Source organism: Marmota monax, unplaced genomic scaffold, assembly GCF_021218885.2.
Source record: "Marmota monax isolate L192 unplaced genomic scaffold, Marmota_monax_Labrador192_F-V1.1 WCK01_AAM20220418_F8-fsc00360, whole genome shotgun sequence".
Lineage (NCBI taxonomy): Eukaryota > Metazoa > Chordata > Mammalia > Rodentia > Sciuridae > Marmota > Marmota monax.
The window spans coordinates 391,311-418,532 of record NW_026694905.1 but is presented as its reverse complement, the minus strand read 5'-3'; the positions used below and the strand labels follow the sequence as shown (position 1 = coordinate 418,532).

The 27,222-nt window shown below is 39.8% G+C and overlaps 1 pseudogene; it reads left to right on the top strand.

Moving 5' to 3' along the window:
• The window catches only part of LOC124080929 (small ribosomal subunit protein uS5-like), a 53,377-nt pseudogene extending 26,937 nt beyond the window's left edge, over positions 1-26,440 (top strand).
• The last annotated feature ends 782 nt before the right edge of the window (positions 26,441-27,222 follow it).

Sequence of the window (27,222 nt, the reverse complement as noted above, 5' to 3'; positions counted from 1 at the left end):
CCACCATATGTAGTCTATTTTGATTAAGGATAGGTTATGGTATTCATCCAGGGGAGAAAAGGCCAATAAAAATATATTTCCCTTCTAATAAATCCTTCTTTACCCTACACAGGGATTTATGATAAGCATAGTTAATGTTAACAGCAGGGGGATTGACATACAGAGCCTGCCTTTTAGTTAAAGATTACAAAGATTTAAGCCCTGCCGTACTTTGACTAAGGAACAAAGAAACTCTCTCAGAAAGTAGCTTAACCAGTTTTATGAGAATAAATGTAGGCATTTTTAGATGCTTTTAGAATATATTATAAGATGGTTATAAGGGGACTTTAAATGGGATCTTAAGTACAGGTGTACTTTAAACTTGAAGGTTAATGACAGGTTAGGAGACATAGAGTCTGGTTACGTAGTTTGGCATCTGTTAAACAAGGAAATGTTACATCCTGGGAAAATCTGGAAATTGTAAATTGATGACGCATTTTACTAATGATTCTGTACCCATAATGATGAGAAAAAGCAGAATAAAAAGAGACCCAGAGAGAGCAGTTTTAGAGTTCTCTCCCTCTCTGCTCCAACAGACGACTCCTTGTCTCATTCCTTCCGATGACACCACTCATCCTTCCGATGACACCACTCATCCTTCAGGACCCCCTGGATCCCGCTGGGGAGGACCCTGGCACAGCAGAGTGTAGTTTTATGGCCCTTTGGGGCAATGCTGAATGTTCTGGCTGCACTTGGACCTATTCATTCAAAGAGATTTCTTATTTCTTACTAAAGACAAGATCTTCATCTTCAGGGTGTTCTGCCTGATCCCAGTTGACAGGCACATTAAAGACCAGGAAGCCGACTCTTTCAGGGTATGAGATAATGATGGCTGAGTTCTAATAATTATACAATTTTTGACTGCCTTTTGTTCTGGTAAGTATTCATTCATGCTTCATAGTGGTTTTAAATATGGTTTTTAAAACATCCCAATAATGCCATCCATTTACTTATCTCATGAGAGACTGAGATTTGATGAAAAAACAAATTCTTTGCATTAGAGCTGTAATAAAGGGTCTGACTTCATTTTTGGTGTCTGATGACTCACAGATATCAAGCCCCACCCCACTTGCTTCCTCTCTGCCCATCACCTGGACAAGCTAATAGGAAAGCCTGGTGATCCCTCCCGCGGCAGGAACCCGTGATTAAAACCACACAAGACTCTTCCCACATGGAGGAACCTGTACCTTAGGCTCAACTATAGTCAAATCTTTGTATCTGTCGGGGAGTTAATTACAGGATCCCCCATGGATACCCAAATCCAGGGATGCTCATGTCCCTTATATAAAATGATGCTGAATTTCTATATAAACTACACACAACTTCCCACATGCTTTATTAAAATATACATATTTGTCAATTATACCTCAACAAAACCAAAAGAGAATGAGGAAGGGAATGAGGGAGAGAGAAACAAGGGGTGAATATCAATCTCCCAACCCTATGTTTTAAATGATCTCTAGAGCAATTATAATACCTACAACAATATAAATGCTATCTGAATCCAAATGGTTGCTACACTGTATTGTTTAGGGAATGATAACAAGATAACAGTCTGTGCCTGTTCAGTACAGACATAATTTTGTATACATATATATTCCTCACCCCTTGGTAGGTTGACTCTTCAAATGTGGAACCTCTGGATGTGGCAGGTCACCTGTCCTTGCCTTTGTGAACACTGCAGGAAAACTTCCTTTTATTTGCCCACTCAAGCCATTTTCTTTGTGTGTTTTCTTCTCTTTCCCAGCAAATCTGCAGAAATTATCTCTGTATTTTTGGCATTAAAGTGTCATATAAATGATGCAAATATTTTCTTCAAAACTGTCACATTTTAATGTTGCTCATTTCTTTTTTTTGCAGTACCAACATTTGGCTTTTCAAATGTCACATTTGACAATCCTTTATTTTGGATTTTAAGTCATTTTATAGCATTCTTAAAAAGAACTACCACGCCTAAAAGTTATGAGCATTGTTTTTAACCTAGAATTCCTATTTGATGACCTCTCTGCACCTCCCTGTTCTACTACATTTGTTTGTGTTGCATTCGGGGAGAATTTCTGTCTTTCTGTTTAGCACTTTGTGTTCATTCTGCTTTCCATCTCATCTACTAGCCTATTTTTATTTTGGAAATAATTTTAATTTCCAATAAATCTGGGTTTTTGGAGAACAACACCCTTTAAAAAATAATGTAATATCTACTTAAATGGTTCTGGAGATATTTGTTACGAAAAAAATCCTTCTTTGTTCTGGTAGTTGTTTTGTTTTCAGTGCTGGGGAATCAAACCCAGGGCATCACGTGTGCTAGATAAGCACTCTGCCACTGAGCCACAACGCCAGCCCTCTTGGAGAATCTTCTGTTTGTTAGGTTTGATATTTCTTTTTCTTTAGTGTGGTCGTTCTCAACTGATTCTTGGTCTTCTCATAGGTGAAGTTGAAGGTTATGGGCTTCTCAGTCCAAACGGTTCTCTATCTGAGGCAGGCGCTGATTCTCATGGAAGGAACTTCACACGGATGATCCAAATTCAGAAGGCAATTTCCCTGATTCCTACAGTGAAGTTGGATGCGTCTATCCTCTCTGTGTCTAGGGAACCTAGAACCTGGCTTAGGATTCTGCTGCAAAAGTGTGGGGTTTGGGGGCTTGTGTTTTGCTTTCTGCCTCTAATCAGAGACCTGCTTGTGAGTCCGTTGCTTGGTCCAACATTATAAAGCCAGCAGCACCACACACAGGGTGGTGGATGTGGGTTCCAGTCCAGTGGCCTCAATGCAGTTTCTGAACTACATGGATCATCTCTGAGCTCCAGCCTGAGCTTTGCATTTGTTGACTCTAAGTTTGGGATTTCCTGAGGACTTTGTGGAGAACACTGACTTCCACAGATGGACACTTCAATTTTCCTTTCATCAGTCAAAACCCATCTACCCTCCATTTTTATTTTGATGAAAGTTATCCTATGTATATCAAAAAGTACTCTAAGAATACTTATAGCAAATTATAGAATTTCCTTATACCCCATCTCCTGCATACTACCCCAATTTCCCCCAAAACCAAAATGCTTTTCTTGGGGGGAATTTACCTGTGTATCTACACACAATGTGCTTTTGTTGTTACACCCAGATAGTTTCGATTTTTGAACTCCCTTTTGCTTTCCTATCCTCAACATAAGCCTTTCATCTTTCTAATTTCTCATCTCATTCTGCCTTGAGAGTCATCTCCCAATATCTAGATCAGTACTCACCACTTCTATTGTTTTGATGGTAGAAATGTTCATTTTAGCTGAGTTTTATAAATGAATACAATGACTTTTTTTTTCCTACTCCATCTTTTATTTTTCCCGGAGATGATGTTCATTTCTTTTTTTTTTTTATTTGTTGACTTGGGTTTGTTATCTATCCATGTACAATTCCTCACCAGTTGGTGTATCTTTTCACTCTAATCAAGTTCATCATGTGTCTTATTAGCTTCCTCATCCTGAAAGTGTCTTTCTCATCTGTTCTAATGTTTTCTGAGTTGCCTCTTCTGGTTTGTGTCACATAGTTTCTTCATTTTTACAGTATTCCTCTTATGGTTTTGTTATGGGGCATCCCCCAAAAGCTCATGGGTGAGATGATTCTAAAACATTCAGAGGTGAAATGATTGGTTCAGGAGAGCTTTAACTTGATGAGTGCATTAATCTCCTGATTGGGATCAACTGGGTGGTACCTGTAGGTAGGTAGGGTGTAACTGGAGAAAGTGAGTCATTGGAAACATGCTTTTGGGGTATATATTTTGTTTCTGATGCGGAGAGCCCGCTCTCTCTCTGCTTCCTGATTGACATATCCTGAATTCCTTTCCTCTATTATGCCTGTCTGTTCTGATGTTCTGCCTCACCTCAGGTACAAAGTAATGGAGTCCGCCATCTATAGACTGAGACCTCTGAAACCGTGAGCCCCCCAAAAAACTTTTCCTCCTCTAAAATTGGTCTTGTCAGGTCTATTGACCCCAGTGATAAAAAAGCTGATTAAAACAGTTCCCTTATTGGGTAAGAGGACAGCCTCTAGGAGCTTCATGAAATTCTCACTATTCATAAATTTCATATTTCCAAATTCTTCCATTCACTGTATTTATTTGTAACCCGGAAACCAATAATGGTGGGGCTTTCCCAGGCATTCACAAATATGCCCAGAGTGGTGAAAAATTTAAGTCACTCATGTGCTGTTGGCAGCTGAGGTCAGACACGGTGATGCTCTGCCTTCTTGTTTCAGTTCGTATTGCAATCAAGTGTCCTTCCAGCAAATCTGCAGAAATTGGACTTAGCTTTTTGACGTTAAAATTTCACATGTTATACATGATGCAAATATTTTCTTGGAGATTGTCACTTGCATTTTTGTTTTGCTCATTTCTGTTTGTAGTACCAGTATTTTGACTTTTTTTAGTGTCAGATTTGACAGTCTGCTTGGTATCACATTTTTGCACTTTTTCTTGGTGATTTCACTGCTTAAAATGGCTCCCAAGCCTAGTTCCAAAGTACCATTTAGTGTTCCTTAGCCCAAAAAAAGGCTGTGATGTGCTTTAGAGAAAATATATGTATGTCAGAGAAGCGTGGCTTATGCAGAAGTTGCAGGGTCATGAATCAACCATATGGTTCATTCAGAAAGGGAAGAGGAAATTCACCCATCTATCTGCGAGGACGCTGAAAAGCACCCAGGAAACATCTATAGAGCATGATGAATCCATGGCAAAAACAGGTAAGGGTGGGACTTGTGGTTCTTGAGATGGCATAAGAAACAGAGCGGACGACACTGCTGCCCTGCTGAAAGTTGAAGAAGCTGCGGGTCACATGGCAAGGGTCAGCAGAATGTTGAACTCTGTTGTTTGTGTTTTATTAAAAAAATGCACACGGTTAGACATTTCCAAGACACAAGTATCAAAAGATGCCTGTAAACCAAAACACACCTAAAACAAGGTATTGATCAGTTGGCAAAAATGTAGCGACCAAGATTGGGCCTGACCTTGCATTTTCCCCAGGAGAAATGGTTCAGTATCCGCAGACTTCAGAGAACAGACTCTCGGCCACACCTCTTGTGTGGGTCTCAGCTACAGCTTCCATAAGGAGCTAGAAAGAAGGAAGTCTGCAGGGGGTCCCAAAAGAGAGAAAAAGGGGCATTCAACAAGGTTTAATTGAAGGTTTAATTTAACCAAAAATGTGGCTGCAATAGGGAGACCAAAGAGATGGCAAGATCTAAAGACTAGCCAAAAGAAAGGCCTCCTCTGGTAGTGAGGGCCACGCCTCCTGCATCATAGCCACGCCCCCTGGGCCATAACCACGCCCACGAGCCATAGCCACGCCCCCAGCCCCAGCCGCACCTCGACTCTGTCTTTCCTCTCACTCCTTGAAGCGATGCCCTGAGACGAAATGCCTTCCTTGGTGGCCAGCCTTTGTATATCCTCGACTTCTCTTTTGTCTCTCTTACCTCTTCCCATATCTTTGGTTAAATTCTTTTCAATTAAACCTTGTTGAGGGTCCCTCACTTGTTGAGCCCCTACTGATTTGCATCTTTCCAACTGGAAGTTGTGTTTCCAAGGTCAGACCCCACTGCAGGGCTGGTCCACCCGGTCTCCTGAGCCTCCTCCTCCCACAGACTTCTGCGGGAACCCTGAGCCAACAGGACAGTTTCTCTTCTGTACCTTCAATCTCCTTCTCCAGCAGCTTCCTCTCGAGATACGAACAGGATTGCCCGATTTCTACCTTAAAAAATGGAGAGTCATTCCCCACAACTCTTTCTAAACTTTCTAAAAGCATTTAACGCTTTCATTTCCCTTTTAGCTGCCCATCTGGCTCAGCTTCCTTTTAAAACGACCTTCTACCTTCTTCCAGCTATTGAAACGACTCCAATTTTATCCACAATAAGTTTGGTGGATGCTTTCTTCCTCTTACTTGTCTCCCTATTGACATCTAAGCACTAATAACCACTTCTTTCTGGGTTTCTTCTTCAGTGCTTTGCTTCTCTGGCTCCTGTTCTCCACTTCTCTGCCACTTGACTCTCAGTTACTTGAATCTTCAAAATTTCCCTCCTTCACCCAGCCTCCAGCATCATTCTCCTCAAAGGATATGGCTTCTGTCCACTAGCACTATCATGTCCTGTGGCCATTCTTTTTTGCAAGCCTGTCTCCTCCCATGGGTGACTTCACCCAGCCCAAATGCCAGTGACTTTCTGGACAGATCTGTCTTCATCACTCCAGATCAATATTTCCAACTGCTTCCGGGATATCTACACTAGATATCACAATGAGCACCTCAACTCTGTGCACTTCAAACAAAAGCTTTATCTTCTCCCCATCAAACTTATTCTGCATGTCTGGTGATTCCTGGTTTGGGTATTTCTCACCATGGTCACTCACCTGGGAACCAAACTAACCATTTTAAATCAGTTACCCAGCCACATTACCATTGGCTCCTGTGATAGTTAATTTTATGTGTTGACCTGTCTGAGTTGTTGGATGCCCAGACAGCAGGTTAAACATTATTTCTGAATTTGTCTGTGAGGGTGTTTCCAGAGGAGAATAGTATTTGAATTGGAGTAAAGTGGATCCACCCTCACCAATGAGGGCGAGCCTCATCCAATCCATTGGAGGCCGGAAGAGAACAGAAAGGTGGAGGAAGGAGGAGTGCATTCTCTCTCTGAATCTTTGAGTTGGGGCATCAATATTCTGCTCAAAATGCTGCTAGTTCTTCAGTACTAGACCAGAATCTTCTCCATCAGCTCTCTGGCTTTGTAGCTTCTGGGCCTTTGAAACACACCACCAACTTGCTGGGACTTTTCAGCCTCCATTGTCATGTATACTAATTCCTCAATTAATTAGTTTAGATAGATGCATAATAGGTGATAGACTAATATCCTGTTGGTTCAGGTTCTCTGTAGTATCCTGGTGAAAATATGCCTAAATATTTCTTAGATTTATCTTGCTTCTTTCCTCATTACATTCTCTCAGATTCATCTTTCTCTTGGATTCACGCAATCATCTTTGAGCCCAGTGGTTCTCAAAATGTGCTACCTGAGCCAGTAACATCAGCATCCCCCAAACTAGAGAGCATCTCACTGGACATCTAATTTGAAAGATTGTCCAAGGAATATTAATTTTCTAAATTGTTTGCATTATTAGCTAAAAGCATAAAAGTGGAAACATTACAGCTTGTCAAGATCGAAATTCTTTTTTTTTATGTTTTTTTATTGGTTGTTCAAAACATTACAAAGCTCTTGACATATCATATTTCATACATTAGATTCAAGTGGGTTATGAACTCCCATTTTTACCCCAAATACAGACTGCAGAATCACATTGGTTACACATCCACATTTTTACATAATGCCATATTAGTGACTGTTGTATTCTACTACCTTGATCGAAATTCTTTTTTGCAGAATTCTATACCCAAATCAGAGTGATTCAAAGCACCTGTGTTCGTTAGCTATTGGTTCATTCTCTCTTCTTCATCTGCATTTCTTATCTGCTTACCAATTTTAGGAGACGGAAGGCAATGGGTCTTGTGTTCTTTTTCTATTAATAAAGATCTGCATGTCTGACAATCAGCTGTTTTTTTTTTTTTACTTCTGCTGCATCATGAAAGCATTTCGTGATTTTTGTTTTACTTCAAATCAAACCATGAAAAACTGTTTAGAACCAAGATTTTTAAAAAAATTACTGAAAGTAATGGTAGAAAGGAACTTGAACTAATGCCAGCATTGAGGAAAAGAGGGCCATTGGAATTGAGGGACCAAGACTGTGTGTGGGTAGGTCGAGGGTGTGTATCTGTGAGCATGTGCGTGTGCCTCCTACCTCACTTTGATTATTTTATCAACTGCACCAATCAGTAACACCTGGTAACACCTTATCATTACAGGGCAGGGGTTTTTTTTTTAATCTTATAAGTATATAACTTTATTTGCTTCCATTTAATATAGGAATTTCAGGATACAGAAAAAGAAAGGTAGACCGAGTCTGAAAAGAAAAGTACTCATGAATCATTGGGATGCAGGAAATCCCATGAACCTCTGAAATGTTAAACAAGCTCCTCAAGAGCAATTCAGTTCATGCCCTTGTGCCACATCTTTAGCCACAAAAAGTAGCACATGAAGGTGATGCAGAAGTTCTGACACCACGGTGGAACTTCACGCTGACTGTACCTCTTGTCTAACCCCTGTCTCTATAAATGTTTCTTTTTTTTTTCTGGTTATGTACAAAGTATGTTCACACCAATTCATGTCTTCATACATGTACTTTGGATAATGATGTTCATCATATTCCACCATCATTTCTGACCCCCTGCCTTATCTAGAGTTCATCTATTCTTCCCATGCTCCCCCTCCCTACCCCACTATGCATCATCCTCCTTATATCAGAGAAAACTTTATTCGGCATTTGCTTTTTTGGGATTGGCTAATTTTATTTAACATTATCTCCTCCAACTCCATCCTTGTATCTGCAAATGCCATGATTTTATTCTCTTTTATTGCTAAGTAATATTCCATTGTGTATATATGCCACTTTTTTTTTATTCCATTCATCCCCTGAAGGGCATCTAAGTTGGTTCCACAGTTTAGTTATTGTGAATTGTGCTGCTATAAACATTGATGTGGCTGTGTCCCTGTAGTATGTTGTTTTTAAGTCCTTTGTGTATAGACTGGAGGGATAGCTGGGTCAAATGGTGATTCCATTCCCAATTTTCCAAGGAATCTCCATACTGCTTTCCATATTGGCTGCACCAATAAATGTTAATACAGCAGACCAAGGGGTTTCTCTCCATCTCTCTAGAAATAACTCTCATTCTCCCTTGAATGTGTTTTCCTTGCTTTACCTTAAAAAGCATCTTGCTTTCAAGATGGGCTGCATTCTCCCTTGAATGTGTACCCAAAACATGTTCCTCCCTTGAGGCAGTCTGCCTTCTCCCTTGAATGTGTATCTGCTTTCCTAAACAAATGTGTCTGTGTGTCTGAATGGCATGTGATGAAATTAGTATCCTTCACATTCTCCAGGGATTCCCACTTTGACCGAACTTGTGAGCCCCTTCTCTGGGAACTCCCTCAAGTAATATGACATTTTTGCTATTTTATCATATATCCATTTAAATTGAAAACCCCCACAATATAGTGTCATGATTTTTGCATTAAGCCTTTATATGTCCTTTAAACAAATTACAAGAAAAAATGTAATATTTTCTATTTATTCACATTTTACCATTTCTGGTCTGCTTCATTCTCCCCAGTATGTGGGATTGAACCCAGGGCCTTGCACATGCTAGGCAAGTGCTTTTCCACCACGCCACACCCACCGTTTGGTCTTCACTTATTCTGTTAGGTCCAAGTTACCATCTGATATTATTTCAGGGAAGGCTTTTATAAACAATTTCTGGGTGTGTAGGCAGCCCAAGGAGGAGACAATTTGACTACCTATTATCAATTTAGGAAAGTCAGTATAAAAACAAATTCTAATGTGTCCACTAATTGGTTTGTTTTTTTTAAGGCTAGAATGTGTCCTGATAAATTTATTTTTATTTATTATGAATCTCTATATATTTATCTTTAGAATATTTAGATTGCATTAGAATATTTGTGTTCATTATAACATACATGATAAATAGAAACTAGAGAGAATAACTTAAAAATATTTTCATTCTATTAAATGATACAAAAACCTATTTTACTTCCATTAGAAAAGAGCAACGTGATTGAATGTACTCATTTTTTTTTAAGTTTGGTTTGAATCTTTGTATGCAGTTCTAGTTCTAGATTTTATTTTTCCATTAGAAAAGAGCAACGTGAGTGAATGTACTCATTTTTTTTTTTAAGTTTGGTTTGAATCTTTGTATGCAGTTCTAGTTCTAGATTTTATTTTTTTATTTTAGGTTCTGGAGATTGAACCTAGGGCCTCATGCATGCTTAGCATGTGACCTGCCACTGAGCTACACCTACAGCCTCAGTTCTGTTAGTTTGGATGATCAGGATTCTTTGAAACACTCAAAAATCCAGAGGGAAAACGTGGCTGTGACCCGACCCCTCCCCTTGCTAGATTATGTCTCTTGTGGTCCAAGTGCATCTTCTACAGAAGTTTTAAGAAAGTCAGGTTCATCTTCCCTGATGTGCATCAGGAAGTCTTGAAAATTAATTAGAAGATGTTATACTTTTTATATTTTTGTTAAGCGGGTTCTTCTTTAGGGAGATTTACATATTTTTAAAATCCATTCCTCAATTATTCAGTATGTTGTTACAAGAGTGTTTGCAATGACATAACAGCAGCAAGAACACGCATCTCTGCGCTTTTCTTGCAAAAAGGGGTTATCTTTTCCCGTTGTTAAAAACCTGAAGCATACCTTGAATAGAATAGATTTTGTTGCTTTATTATTTTGAAAGTATCTTCCAGGACACAAACTAATTATACAGTTAGGTTATATAACGAAACTATTCCAGTTCTGGAAAAGTTTAGCAGCACCGGCACTTTCTTGTGGTCATGTTTAAATTTTAAAATCTCATTTAAATATTTTGTTATGAGATCATCCTCATCTGCAGATTTCCATGAACACCAAAGACTCTCCTGGCTGTCTCCTACATCGTTACAATGATTCTCAATTAAAAGATTCTCGGGCTAATAATTAAACACTTATCAATTCACTTAATTGGATGTAGGCAAACTATCTTCTGCAGTGAGCTGAAAGCAAATCGGGGAGCGTGGGAGCAGCTCTCACAGCGGAACTTTGGCTCATTCCTCAGAATGTCCCCACTGCCTCCTTGTGACAAGACTGAATAAACACAGAATGCAGACAGGAGCTTTGATGGAACGATTTGGAGACCACTGGGCTGCACAACCAGGTAACATGGAGTTCACCAGGAGCTCAGCAACTCTGGTCTTCTCCTTTTATTTTTTTTATTTTTGGTGAACTCAGGGGCACTCAACCACTGAGCCACATCCCAGCCCTATTTTTATTTTAAATAGAGAAAAGGTCTCATTGAGTCTGTGCCCGGCCTGGTCTTCATGTTTTTAGTGTTATGTGGTGCTGGAGATTGAACCCAGGCCTTGTGCATGCGAGGCAAGCACTCTACCAACTGAGCTATATCCCCAGTCCCTGGTCTTCTCCATTTTTTGATATATGTGTTTCTGAAATTTTTAAATTAGATCATTATTATGAATGAGAACTTTCAAAAAGTGGCTATTGCCTCTGTATATTAGCTCCACCATTTACTCTCTGTGGGACTTGGGAAAATTATTCCTTCTTTGCCCTTCAGTTTGTTCATCTCTAAAATGGGGATGAGCATAGCAATGTTTGGCTCACAGGATTGTGGTGAGAATAAAATGAGTTGGTAGGTAAGAATCACTCAGTGCAGCTGCTGGTGTATAGAAGCTGCTACTATTAGAATGATTATCTAACTAGCTGGCTCAGTTCTTACAAAAAATGTTATTCTTGCCAGGCCAGTGGCACAGCCTGTAATCCCAGCAATCCGAGAGGCTGAGACAGGAGGATCACAAATTTAAAGCCAGCCTGCGCAATTTAGCGAGGCCCCAAGCAACTTAGCAACACCCTGTCTCAAAAGAAAAAATAAAAAGGGCTGGGGATGTGACTCAGTGGTAGAACATCCCTGGGTTCAACTCATGGTGCCATATAAATAAATAAATAAATAAATAAAATTAACATAAAAATAAAATTTATTTTATGTTATTTAAAATAAAATAAATTATTATTTTAGATTTTCCAGGCATATAATCATACTATCTAAAGTTAATGGCACTTCACCCCCTCCTTTCTAAATAATGGGGGTGGTATATAACCACATGTGCCATATTTTAATAGCATATTGCACCATTAAGTTACATATATATGTATGTATATATATATATATACACATACATATACATGTATAAGTGGTATACACATAACACATGAACACACATATATGTATGTGTATACCTGCATACGTATGTATATACACATATGTTTTATTGAGTAATTGAAATGTTCTTCTACTTATGTTATGCTTAGGGCTTTAAGACAGCATGAATTTTTTTATGTGTTTGTGGTGCTGGGGATTGAACCCAGGGCCGAGTGCATGATACAAGGCAAATGTTCTTCCAATTGAGCTATGTCCCCAGCCCAAGACAGCATGAATTTTGAAGTGATTGTACAACTTTGTATGCATGTGTGTGCATGAGTGTGTGAGGGGTGGGTCTTGGGGGTTGAACCCAGGATGCTCTACCACTGAGCTATGTTACCAGCCCATTTTATTATTTTTTTAAATTTTGAGAGAGGGTCTCACCCAGTTCCACAGGCTATCCTCAAATTAGCAATCCTCCTGCTTCAGCCTCCCAAGAAGCTGGAATTCTAGATGTGTACCACTGCACCCAGCTTCGTTTTGATCTTTTTTTTTTTTTAAAGAGAGAGAGAGAGAGAGAATTTTAATATTTATTTTTTAGTATTCGGTGGACACAACATCTTTGTTTGTATGTGGTGCTGAGGATCGAACCCGGGTCGCACGCATGCCAGGCGAGCGCGCTACCACTTGAGCCACATCCCCAGCCCCTCTTTTTGATCTTTAATATGATTAATTATGCAGGTAGATTTTCTGATACTGAGCTGCCCTCAATGTGACTAAGGCCCTAAACTTACCTGTGGTTCATGATGTTATAGTGCACTCATGAGATCTATTTATTAATCTTACTAAGATGCTGTGTTAACATTCATTAAGTGGGATCAGTCTCTCGTTCTCTGCTCTTCATATTCCTGGTGGATTACTGTTGGATCTAGGAACTTAACTGGACTCGGGAGTGGTTATTAGGGAGGCCCACCCCCAGACGTGTTCTTCCTTCAGGAGGCCCTGACTCTGGTTGTCTCCTTCCTGATGTCACCCACCACTGATGAACAGTGCCTGGATCAATTAATGTAATAGTGATTATAAGATAGTGATATTCTAATTGTATTAGCCTTTATCTTCATTTATTAGCTGGAGTACTAGCTTTTCCTCATCTGCTTCAAATTATAAAGGAAAGGTAAGAGTAAAACTTAAAAACCTGATTTTTTTTTAACATTTCCAGAGGTAACCAATGAGACAATGAATTTTATTTATCTGATCCATGCATCCACATATGTAAGTCCATAGTTTCCCTGTCAAAATATAAATACATTTTAAAATGCCTCAAGACATAAATGCATCAACAGAAAAATATAAATGTACATATTTGTAAATGATATTATAACCTGAAGAGGCAGCCCTCAGGTAAGGGCAGGTATCTGGGCAGCTCCCTTTAGCCAGATACAACCAAAGTGACATCCCTCTCTGTGGGCAGCTGATCTCCTTTTCTGAAGTTGTCCATCATGATAAAAAGCTGCTCTTTGTGTTCGATTTTATTATATCAAGTGTTATTATGAACCAATATGTTTAAATATATTTGATGTGCTTCAATCAGTTGCAATTTCTGATCATCAAATTTGGTTGGAGTTGGGGTAGAGTCTTCCGTTAGATCCTGAGTCCTTGAGATACGACCTCTTTTCTTTGCTATCTGGGGTGGCCACACGTCTTTGGTCCTTTTTGCCCCTGACTAGGACTCAGCCATCTGTTGTAGGAACCTGGGTTCACTGAAGGGGGAATAGTGATAAAGAGCAGAGTCCAGGGGCCAGGCATGCTCCCAATTTGGATGTCGGTCCTTTTTTCTAGACTTTCCAGTGGACAGAATCTAAGTTTAATTGTTTGTTTTCTTAAGAAAAAAAAATGTATCATGAGTTTATACCTACATTTACCATTCAGATTTCTGGGCAATAAGATTTTCATTCAACTTCTTTTTTTAAAAAAAAATTTATTTTGAACTGGTACATAAAAACATAGAAATTGCAGGTTAATGGGGTGATGTGATGTTTTGATACCTGTATACATTGTATGATGTTTAATTCAGGTTAAATGTGTCTGTCTCCTCAATGTTATTTCTGTATAGTAAAAACCTTCACGATCCTTTCTAGCTTTTTTAAACAGTCAGCACCTAATTGTTATCTATCGTCACCCTACTGCACACCAGGACTTCTCCTATCTAGCTGGAACTTAGAACCCACTGATAAACTCACCCTGTCCCTCCCTCCCCGCGACTCCCACAGCCTCATATCATAACTATTCTGCTCTCAACTGCTGTGAGATCAACCACTGCATATTCCACATTGGAGTGAGAGCAGGTAGTCTGTGTCTTTCTGTGCCTGGCTTATTTCATGTAGCATAATGGTCTCCAGTTTCATTTATGTTGTCACAAATGACAGGGTTTTCACTCTTTTTTATGGCTGAAGAGTATTCCACTCTGGGTATGTGTCACATATTTACAATTTCTCTCCCTCTCTCTCTCCCCCTCCCTCTCTCTCTCTCTTCCTCTCCCTCTCCCTCTCCCCCTACCCCTACCCCCTCTCTCTTTTTCTCTTTCTCTCTCCACCTCCCCATCTTTTTCCTTTGAGTTATTTTTTTTAATTCCTGGTTTTGGAAGCCCTATAAAACAGTGCATTCCCAGGGACGATGATTGTGAAGAAGAAATTTTGCTATCTTTGCTTTTCTTTTTTTCCATAATAGTTTTTTTTTTCTTTCTCATATTATGTTCCTTGACTTTGCTTTCTGGTTTCAGTAAAATGTTTGCTTAGTGATATGCCTTGTCTTACCAAATTTATTCATTTAAAAAGATAGTATACATAACATAGTACAAAATTCCCATATCAGAAGATGGTCCATTACTCTCACCAGGGGGGTCCAGGCCCCTTGCTGTCCTCAAGTGGCAACGACTGAGTTGAGTTTCTACTGCACCCTCTGGAAATAGTCCCCGTGTGACCCAGGGTGGGCATCTTTTATTTTACATAAATAGGAGTGCTCCATAGAAATTCCTTTTCATTTTCCCCTTCAAAGTTATTCAGAGTTCTGTGCAGCAAACTGCTCTAGATATTTTAAACAGAAAAGAATTTAATGTAGGAATTTAGATTCTTACAAAATTGTTATACCTCTAAGAACTTCTAAAAGAGTGCCTGAATGGCTTCCCAAGAAAGCCTCTTCTATCTCTGCTGGGTCAGGAAATGCTGTGTAGTCCCTACTTGCTCCTGTTATCATTGTCATTGGCTTGACAGATAGTTGATCAGTAGATAGAGAGCTGATAGATGAACAGATGATAGATAATAACAGATGACCAATAAGAAGATAGAAAAATCTTGGAGGAGGGAGGGAGAGAGAGAGAGAGACAAGCAGAGATGGGGGGGGCAGGGGGGGGCGGGGGGCGGTTCTCAAAGGTTTTCTGTTGATGAACATTTACACTGTGACCGATTTTTGCTTTTTCGCTTTCATGAATAATGCTGCATCAGGAATCCTTACATAGTCCTCTTTGTACACCTGGAAACACAGGTGTTGCAAAATTTCTCGGTCTTGGGTCATATGCAGGCTAACATTTGATAGATACTGCAAAATTGCTCTCCATAAGAATGGTAACAAATATTTAGAATTATTTGTTTCTCCATGGTTATATCAATAGTGTGAAATGGTTTCTTAAACATTTTGAAACAAAATGGGTGAAATGGTGTATCTAATTGTGGTTTTCCTTTATTAAAAGGAGTCAGGTTGATTATTTCCATAATGTCGTTTGCTAAATTTTGACATTTTTATTGGGGTTTTTTTGGTCTCTTATATATGAAATGGAAAGGTTATTTATTCATTTAGGAAGTAGTCCTTTGTCTTGTGCATTTGGTATTTTTCCTCATTATAGTTATCTTTTAAACTTTATCCTGAGACTTTTTTGAATTTTATATTAAAAATACAGAATTTTGTTTTTAACTCCTAGGTTTTGTGTTATGTCTGAATGGTCTCAGCCACTTTACCGAGTGATCTCAGTTTCTTTAGCTGTGTTTTTCCAGCTGATTTCCCCAGGACCAGCACTAAGAGAACACTTGTAGCCCTTTTTAATTTCCTTCTCCTTTTCTCCTCCCTGGATCCCTTGTTCTCTCCACCCTTAATTTCCTCCTTTGCTCTCTCCCTCCTTTTTACGGTCCCCTACTGTCCCCAGAACAATGCTGAATAATGGTGGACATCCTAGTATTTCCTGTTGGAACCTTTTGATATTCCTCCATTAAATATGATGCTAGATTTTATAACCCTATTAGGAAAATAACCTTTCCATTTTTTATTAGCCGGTTTTTAAGAAATAGATTTCAAAATCTGATCGAATCTTATTTAAACATTTATGGGAATGATCATGTTTTCCCAATATTTTGTTTTCACAATTTTATCTACGAATATGACTAAGGTTCTTAATAAACTTTCAATATTGAGCCTTTCTTGCATTCCAGTTAGGAAAACAATGGATCATGATATTAAGTGCTGCTGGATTCTGTTGGTTAATGTTTTACATTGGCTTTCTGCATTAGTAATTATATTTCAGATTCCCTGCAATATTATTCTGTGGTGCTATCCATTATGCTTACTGCATAAAGATTTTTATAATGTTTTCCTTCCCCCCCTCTGTGTTTTGGAAGCCATTTATATATCTTGGGTTTAACGGTTCCTTTAAGGTTGGCAGACTTCATTTGTAACACCATCTGTTGCCCTTCTTCCCCTGGGGATAGCTCTTTGAAGTCATTCTCTCGTTATTTTCAAAAAATATTTATTTTTTAGTTGTAGTTGGATACAATACCTTTATTTTATTTATTTATTTTTATGTGGTGCTGAGGATCGAACTAAGGGCCTCGCACGTGCTAGGTGAGTGATCTACCGCTGAGCCACAATCTAGCCCTCTCATTATTTTAAATACTTAAATTGCTTATATTTTCTGTAGACTTCCCACTTGCATAGGAAAATTGTTTTACTTATTGGGCACTCAAATACTCATATATTTTAGCTGATCATATATTAAATTTACCATTTTTTTCTTATCTATGGTAACTTCTCCCTTCTGATTTCTTTTTTTTTTTTTTAATTTTTGGGTTAGATGTTATTTTTATTTTTACTAGGTATTAAACCCAGGGATGTTCTCTGACTGAGCTACACCCAAGTCATTTTTCTGGTTTTTATTTTGAGACAGGGTTATTGCTGAGTTGCCCAGACTGGCATTTAATTTGTGATCTCTGGCTCAGGCTCCCAAGTCACTGGGATTCTAGCACACAGTGTGACAGTGTCCAGTCGACTTAAATTATTTATTTTTATCTATTAAAATTAATACTTAATTTTATGAAGTTTTCTCCGAGCAATGCTTTAACTTTAGTATTAATGCTATAACTATCAACTAGATAATTCATTGTAATTTCTTCTTTGTCCAAAATGTAATTTAAGTGAATTTAGAAAAAATATAAAAGCAGTAGTAGGTTTGCTTAGTAGTATTTTAAAATTAATTCTGGATTTTACTGATCTCCATTCCAAGAAAGTCAAATGTAGAGCCTTTCTGTTTTTATTGAGGCCATTTTTGCAGTTCAGTGCAAAACTTTCAAAGTATGGTGCAAAAGATACACACTTGAGGGATGGAGTTGTGGCTCGGTGGTAGAGCGCTTGCCTGGCATGTGTGAGGCCCTGGGTTTGATCTTCAGCACCACATAAAAAATAAATAATAAAAAAACAAAAGATTCATTCACAACTAAAAAAAAATTTAAAAAAAAAGAAGCGTACTTGGGAAGTAAAAACAGATGAGTTATTGAAACTTTTTTTTTTTTTTTGCAATAGTAAGAATCAAACCCAGGCCCTTGCGCATGCTAGGCAAAAGTTCTCCAACTGAGCTATTCTCCCAGCCCTGTATTTACTTTTTATGTTAAAAATGTTAATAGTACAGTTACCTAATGTGAATAAGTGGTTATATATGGTGGACAAAGTTTTTTTAAATTGATGAATTACATAATTGGAAACTTTTAACTGATGGACTAATCAAACATGAGTGACTATCTCATAGGAACCTAAAAAGGTTTATCATTTGTTAGAGTGTATAGGATTTTGAAGGAAAAACCAACTTTGACTCAGACTCCGTGTCTCCTACTACACATTCACAACACAGGTCGTTTCTGATACCAGATGAGTAGGAGTTTTTCCCACGTACCAAGCAAGCAAGCAATTCTGCAGCATCACCAGCTAATCCAACTGAGTTCTGTCATTATCTACCTGGAGACAGAGCAGATCCCACACGTGGAGGGCTCAGTCCCCAAGACTGCACACACACTCCCTCTCCAGTTTAGATGCAACCGCAAGCCCCAGGATGTTTTACCTGTGCTTCTGACTGAAGGCTATAAACCCTTCTTTGGGTTTAAATAACTTGCTTGAACACTTCCAAGAACTCGGGGGAACACTGACTTACATTTATTAGTTTATTATAAAGGATATTACAGAGGAAACAGATGAAGAGATGGGATATGGGAGAAGAAAGCATTGCCCAACCTTTCCCTTCAATTTTCTTCTGAGAGTCTAGCAGTCTCATGTCTCTGATCCATTTTAAGTTAGTTTTTGTGTATGCTGTAAGGTAAGGGTCCAGCTTCATTCTTTAGCACATGAATATCCGATTTTCCTAACACCAGTCTGAGATGGATTAAATGAGTAAGTTCCATTATCGTCTCATGATTTGGCAAATATCCTTGGATTCAGCTCTGTCGTCTTAGTTTGTGCTAAGCTTCTTGTGTGTTCCTTTTTAAAAAATCTTTTCTACATGGCCCATGTTTTCTTTTGTCTATTTTATATGCACGTATTTTATGTTTTTGATAATTTAGAAAGTTTGTGATATCTTTTTAATTGTAAATTTACCTTTATAACAATAAGTTTGTACAATTAATTAATTCATTATTTAGACATTATCTATAAATTATAGATCTTTTTGTCTGAGCCTTGAGAAATTAATATATTCATATTACCTCCTATCTCCCCTCCCTATTGTTCCTTTTCCCACCATCAGTGTTTCCTGATTATGATCCCTTATTATTCTATTGTTTATTTTTATGTCTTCTATATAAAATTATATCTTGATTACTGCTTTAGCTATCAGTTTTGAAAATATCTTTAAGCCATCTTCTGTAAAAGATGATGATGTAGTGAATCTAAACAATCTTCACCTTCTCTAAAACTTCACCTCCAAGATTTTGTTGTTTTTGTTATTTCTGCATTGTGTTTTGGGTTATTTCAACATGTTTATAACCTTGATACTTTGTTTCAAGACCTTAAATTTAAATTAATTTAAATATAGACAATATTTGTGGTGAACCTTTTTACTACAGTTTCTCTGTTATAGATTTTAGTTGCTTAAACTCTAATTTTAAGAATAAAATCCACTTCATTCTTACAAGGTTTATGGAGAGACCCATTCTTTGAGCTACTACATGCTTGGGAATGGTTGTTACCTACAGGTTTGGAAAACCATTGCTGACTATAACATCCTTGAGTTATGCTTTCCTCCCTGAATTCCTCACAAGCACAACTTTGCTCACTTCTCAGTGTTTTTGTTTTGTTTTGCTTTCTGCAGTACTAGAGATCAAGCCCAAGGCCTTGCATATGCTAGTCAAGCATACCACTGCTTAGATGCACACCCAACACAGTTTTATTCTCTTCTAGTTCTGAATGCTCAGCTATTAGTTGCAGTACTGCTCACACCTATAAAAATAGACCCCAGAGGATATTATTAGATATGCATAATGTATTTTTTATCACAAAACACTATGAAAGGGATATTTCTAATTGACCATTGAGTACTCTTCTGTGTACAGCAACCCACCAGTCCCTATGGTCTAGTTTTCTTGGTCATCCAGCTGAAAGAGTGGGGAGAAATTCTGCGAAGGCACAACTTCCTCTGTTTTTATTTTTTGTTCTAATTAGTTATATGTGACAATAGAATGCACTGTGACGCATCATACATAAATGGAGTATAACTTCTCATTCTTCCGGTTGTACATGATGTAGAATCACACTGGTCGTTTAGTCATATATGTGCATAGGGTAATAATGTCCGATTCATTCTACTATCCTCTCTACCCCCATACCCCCTCCTTTCCCTTCACTCCCCTTTGCCTAATCCAAAGTAACTCTGTTTTCCCTAGCACCCTAATGTACTGTGAATTAGCCTCTGCATATCAGAGAAAACATTTGGCCTTTGGTTTTGGGGGATTGGCTTATTTCTCTTAGCATGATAGTCTCCAGTTCCATCCATTTACCAGCAAATACCATCATTTCATTCTTCTTTAAGGCTAAGTAGTATTCCATTGTGTATATATACCACATTTTCTTTATTCATTCATCCATTGAAGGACACCTAGGTTGGTCCCATAGTTTAGCCACTGTGAGTTGAGCTGCTGTAAACATTGATGTGTCTGCGCCACTGTGATGTGCTGATTTTAAATCCTTTGGGTATAAACTGAGAAGTGGGATTGCTGGGCCAAATGGTGGTTCTATTCCAAGTTTTCTGAGGAACCTCCATACTGCTTTCCATAGTGGTTGCACCAATTTGCAGTCCCACCAGCAATGTATGAGTGTACCTTCCCTGCCCCACATCCTCACCAATACTTATTATTGCTTGTATTCTTGATAATTGCTATTCTGACTAGAGTGAGATAAAATCTTAGAATAGTTTTGATTTGTATTTCTCTAATTGCTAGAGATGTTGAGCATTTTTTCTTATATTTGTTGACCAATTGTATTTCTCATGTGAAGTGTCTGTTCAGTTCCTTAGTTCATTTATTGTATTGATTGGGTTTTGTTTGATTTTTTGGTATTAAGTTTTTTGAGTTCTTTATATATCCTGGAGATTAATGGCACAGCTGCTTCTTTAAGCTGAGGCCCCTAATGGCACACGTCACTGTTATGAAGTCACCATTGGTCAGATCTAGCCAATGATCCACCCATCTGCATGATGTTGGAGAATAGGAAAAGAAGAAAATTGGGTTTTTGCTGAACAGCTGGCAGATTCTGTCATGGAGGGGAAGAAGTCTAAATCAAGTCTTAATAGTTTTCTCCTCTGAGTCACTTGATCATTTTTAGTAGAGGCCTAAATTATCTTTTCTTTATTTTTGAGGTCTGATTACTTTACTACGGAATGGTTCAGTAATGATTTTTCGATATCATTTCCCCCTATAAAATAGTATGCTCTTTTAATCTGCAGGCTTGGTTCTTCTTTTATTTCAAGAAAAAAAATCATTTTAAATACTTACATGCAACATTTGTTTTAGTTCTCTTTTTTTGGCACATAAATTCATCTTCCTATAACAAATATAAAGTTTATTGTTATCACAAGGTCATATTCACATAGAACGCACAAGGTGTGGTTGTCCATTAACTAAATGTGTGTTCTCCAAATTTCAGCCTGCAACTCAAGAATGAGTCATGAGATCTGTTTAGTGGGCCATGATCTGCTGAATTAGTTCTCTATTGTTGCATAATAAATTAACGCAAAATTAGAAGCTTACAACTACAGACATTTGTTAGCTCACTGTCTCTGTGGGTCCAGAGTCTGAGCCCAGTTTAGCTGGGTCCTTTGCTCAGGGTCTCACACGGCTGTAATCAAAGTGTGACTGAGCTTCATTCTCATCTAAAGGCTCAGCTGAGGAAGAATCCTCTTCCAAGCTCATTCTACTTGTTGACAAAATTCATTTCCTTGTGGCTGCTTTGCTGAGGACTCCTGCTTTCTGCCAGCTGTTGGCTGGAGGCCACCCTGAGTCTTGGAGGTTGTCCAGGTTACTACAGCTCAGCCACAAGTCCTTACCAGATATGGTTTCTTTCACGGAATTTCAAGGAGAATCTCACTTCAGTCTGCTAAGTCACAGTCATATATAACATAACATCATCATGAAAGTGCTACATGATCACCTTTGACATATTCTGTTGGTTAGAAATCAAGTCATAGGTCTCTCCCACAGTCTAAAGGAGAGGATGATCCACAGGTGTCAATCCTTGGAGGTGCAGATCATTGATGGCCATCTTAAGTCTATTATTACGATCACATTTTAAAATTAAATAGGACAGGATTAGGTGGAAAGCATCAGGATGCATCACATGTGGTACAAGAACAGTCATCCCTTCTTATCTCCTGGTTCCCACCACATCTGAGGATTCAACCAATTGTGGATGGAAAACGTACACTGAGAAGGTACAGACTTGTTTTCTTGTCATTATTCCCTAAACAGTACATCAACTATTTATGTAGCATTTACATTATCTTAGATATTATAAGTAATCTAGAAATAATCTAAAGTATAAGAAAAGCTGGAGATGTAGCTCAGTAACACAACATGTGCTTAATATTCATGAGGCTCTGAGGTCAACAGCCAGCACTGCACACACACACAAAAAATGTATAAGGGAGGATGTGTGTAGGATCCATGCAAATACTACACCATTTTACACAAGGGACCTGAGCGTCTAAGGATTTAGGTGTCTGCACAGACTGCTGTAGTTTGAATCTGCAATGTCTCCAAAGGCCCATGTGTTCAAGGGTTGGTCACCAGTCAGTGGCACTATTGAGAGGTGGTAGAACTTTCCTCCCTAGTGGAAGAAAGTTTGGTTACTGGGGAGTGTGCCCTTGAAGGGACTATTAGGACCCTGGCTCCTTCTTCTCTTTCTCTCTGCTTCCCAGCCATAATAAAGGTGAACAGGCCTCCTCTACCATGATTCCCACCACAATGTACTATGTTGCCACAGGCCCAAAGCAACAAGGTCAAGCAACTATGGACTGAAACATCTAAAACTGTGGGCTAAAATGAACCTTCCTTTTTTAAAGTTACTTATCTCAGGTATTTTGTCACAGTGGTGGAAAACTGACTAACACAGTACCAAAGATGATGACATGTACTTGTTAATGAAAATTATGTTAGTAATACAATACATGTTGTGTGTGAGAGTAAAAGAAAGGATTTCTTACTAAGGGCCCAGAGCAAAATAGGCCAGTAGCTGCTGATCTAGGAGATCCTTTTGCAAATACTCAATATAAGACTACATATAAGTCCCATTTGGCTCATTCTTTCTGTTTATTGTGTTCCCATGGCAACCACAAAGAAAATGTTCTCCAGCCTGCTCCACTTCATTTCTGCTGGCAGTAGTAGTAGCCATCATGGGTCTTCAATGCTCAGAGGATTGACACCACTTTTATTTCCTCTAAAGTTTTCTTATCAAATGCTGCTGTGGAGCTCAGCAAGCCTTGCACCACGGGGGGCCCCATCTCCTTTGACTCATTTCTCTGCTTGGCCTGTGAGAAATGCAGTGTCCTGTTCTCAGGGTGTCTGAATTGTCCCTGTCCCCGGCTGCTCTGCTTTCAGGTGGACTGAAGTCCGGCATTAGAGGAATCTCTTACTTTATTAATGCTGAAATTTCCATTTTCGGCTCCATATCATTTTCTTGGGGTTTAAGAGAAAAGTGGGGTCTGAGAAGTACTTACTTTGCATCTTCAAGTCCTGTACACCTGAGGGAGCTCTGCGGCTTTGAAAGAAGACCCAATGTCCCATGCTGCTCCTAAGCTCACCTGTGTCCACTCCCAGCAGGCAGTGAGGCCTAGACATGGCATGTCCTCTCTCCCCTCCCTGCCTCCCTAGAGTGTGACCACTTTAGAAGGAGGGACTTAGCTCAGGTTGCATCCAAACCTGAGTTGCCTATCTGGGTTTTTGTCTCTACAATTTGGCAGAATTTTATTTATGTGTGTGTGTGTGTGTGTGTGTATGTGGTCCTGGGGATGGAACCCAGGGTCTTGTGCATGTGAGGCAAGTACCCTACCAACTGAGCTATATCCCCAGCCCTGGCAGGATTGTTTCAGAGACATTTGTTGCTTTGTGATTGATCTCACCCCACCACCTCCTGGGTTTTGCTCTCAGGTTGCTTTGGCCCAGCTGAGTTGGCTCTTGGGGTTCTGAAGCTTCATCCTTCCCAGGGTCTCACCCCCTGCTCCCCCACCTCTCTTTCCTCCAGGCACTGCCTGTTTTCTGTTTCTCTTCTCTTTTCCCTTCTGATAAGTTTCTGTTCATTTAGGAGAATTATTAGGCCTTTGGGGTTTAATGATTTTGCCTACACTTTCCTCCCAGTTTGAAGGAACAAAAATGGTGAGCTCAGAAGATCCCAGTTGCCTCTCCCCATCTCTGCTCCTGCTTTCACGGCCCGGGTATCGCCTTTCCTCAGACTAGTGGATGCAGGGGACCAGGCGGAAGGAGGAGGAGAGAGAAAGTGTGTGGGTGAGGGGTGGGGGTAAGCAGGGGATGGAACTGGCCACATTACGTCAGGTGCAAGTACAGATATGTCACAACGAATCCCACTATTACGTAGAGTTAAAGTGCACCAATAAAAGCTTTTAATCATAATAGATAGAGTTTAAATTAAAAAAAGAAACTTTCCACCCCAAGCCAGGCTCTGCTGCTCTTTCTCTGTCCCATCTCAGAGATGTGACGCTCAGTCTGCCTTCTCCTGTCTGATTGATGAGCCTTCACGTGTGTTTCTCAGGGCTTTCCTCTGTTGGTCATTTTATCAAGAACAACCTAGCTTTTCTCAGTCATATTTGCTTAGATGTTCTGAATATTGTTTCCTACATGATGTTTTAAGAGCTTTTTTTCTTTTCCCCAAGTGTCATGGTCCCAGCCTAGTTTTTTGACTTGTCTTACTGCATCCCCCCATGCAGGACTTCAAGTTAGCTGTGGCCCCAGAAGACCTTCCTGCCTGATTTGAGGAAGATGCAAGGCTTGGTTTAATGCCATCTCCCTCAATTTTTCCCCTCTCTCCCTCCAACAACACACCCTCTCCTCCTGGCCCTAGTCCTTGCCCTTTTCCTCAAAGGAAAGTGGAGAAACTCAGTTGTGCAAACAAATACAACACAGAAGAATGTAACAGCCCAGTTCAGTTAGTGTTGCCTCAGGGCATCAAAACCAGTCCTGGGCAAAAACATCCAGGAAGAAAACCAGCTGCCTTGGCCCCTTCCCTTTATACATGAGGAAAAAAAAAAATAGTTTTCATTATAGAAATTTTGCATGTGCCTGGTGACTGCAGCTTGCAGTTAAAAATGAGGTCAGATGTATTCGCTTCATCCAGTGACCCACACTGAGCACTTTGAAAATCCTAACAGTGCAGTGGCACACGTGCCTGTCATCCCAGTGGCTGGGGAGGCTGAGGCAGGAGGATCGTGAGTTCAAAGCCAGCCTCAGCAATGTAGTGAGACCCTATCTCAAAATAGAATATCAAAAGGGCTGGGGATGTGACTTGATGGCTAAGTACCCCTGGGTTCCATCCCTGGTACCTGCCCCCCAACCTTTACTGGAAGATTTTGTTAGCAGAGGCTCCTGATGTAAACCCACCACTCCAGGAAAGAAAAAGATAAAAACAAAACCACGACTGTGAGAGAGCTGTACTTTTGGAATAATAAGAAAAGCGCATGTCGGAGACTTGGCCACGGCACATCTCAGTGGGGTGATGTGACTGAGCCCAACAGCAATCAGATGTTTTGCAGTGGCAATGAGTGGGCACACGAGGCCACTGCAGGGGAGGGGATGCCAGCATGAGTTTCAATAACTAAATTAAGCTAATAACTAAGTTTTCTTTTCAGTTGGTGTAAAATGAGTAAAAATTCATAAGCAAAGAATATCATTAAAAAGTTGGATTTTTTTTTTTTTTTTTGGCTGGGAAAATACCACATGGTGATGACATTGGTGCAGTGGAGGGCCAGGACTGGCACCTGAAGAAGGCTCTAGTCCCAAGGAGGCTTTGGCAGTGGTCTCCGGAGTGGAGGCCGTGGGGCTCCAGGAGGCAAGGCCAATGACAAGGAGCGGACCCCCCTCACCAAGCTGAGCAGCCCGGTCAAGACATGGAGATGGAGTCACTGGAGGTGATTCACCTCTTCTCCTGGCCTATGGCTGAGTTGGAGGTCACTGCCTTTTCCTTTAGGCATCTGTCAAGGACAAGATTTTGAAGATCATGCCTGTGCAGAAGAAGGCGAGGTTTAGGACATGCATCCCTTCTTGGGACCACAATGGTCATGTCAGCCTGGCTGTTAAATGCTCCAAGAAGGGAGCCACCACCATCTGAGGGCCATCATCCTGACCAAGCTCTCCATGGCCCCAGGGGAATTGATATGGTCAAGTCTGTCACTGTCCCACGTAAGGTGACAGGCCTCTTCAATACCACGCTGGTGTGACTCACCCCTATCCTCAGAGGCACTGGCAATGTCTCAGACCCTGTCCCCAAGAAGCTGCTGCAGGTGGCTAGTGTTGATGACGGCGACACCTTTGTCGTCACCCTGCACTGTCACCCTGGGCATCTTCACCACGGCCACCTCTGATGCCATCTCCAAGACCTACAGCTACCTGACCCAGATATCTACAGAGAGACTGTGTTCACCAAGTCTCCCTATCAGGAATCCACCCACCATCTTGAAAATACCCACACCAGTCTCTGGAGAGAGGATCCAGGCTCCACTGTGGCTACAACATGGGATGTTTATTTAAGAAAAATAAAATAACAAAACCTGAGAGAGAGAGAGAGAGAGAGAGAGAGAGAGAGAGAGAGAGAAAGCAAGTTGACATCCAAATATAAAAGCAGATTTGCTTCATGCTTCACCTCATGGCAAACCTTTACTCTGTGAGGGATTAGGGATGGGGAGCCCGAGGGGATGCCCTGAGACACCAGCCATCACTTCTAGAGAATGGGTTCTTGTGAGTATTTTTACTAGTACTAATTAATTATTCACTCTGCAAATATTTTTGAAGTATAATAAGTAAGTCACTATTCAAGCAACAGATAACCATGCAGATGACAGGAGACCATATGGTGGTTACAAGACAGAATTGAACATCTTAAAGGACAAAATACTCATATTCATTTGCAGCAATTAACTAGGGTATGAGACCATCTGCTGTGACTCATTAGTCCCCTGTGGACACTTATACAATTGTATGTTTCACATTGGCTTATCTCAGTTCCATAATCCAAGCAGAAAGAACACATTTCCCATTGCTTTCTGATTCCGTATTTACGGTAGAGAAATGCTTCTAGCATGCGGCTGCTGTATTTGGTACTTGGCTCAAAGACGGTAAGGTGGGTGTGGAGGGCTTTATGTTTGTTTTCAGGGTTCTTCCTCTTGCATTATTTTCTCTGATCTGCCTCGGAAACTATTTTTTCCCCCTAGTATTTTTTCTAGCATCTCTTCATGCTTCTTAGGAAGAGGGAAGAATGAAGAGGAAGCACTCACCATGACCTGGGAGGCAACAAGAGCAGACCTTGGAAGAGATTCTGGAACTGGTG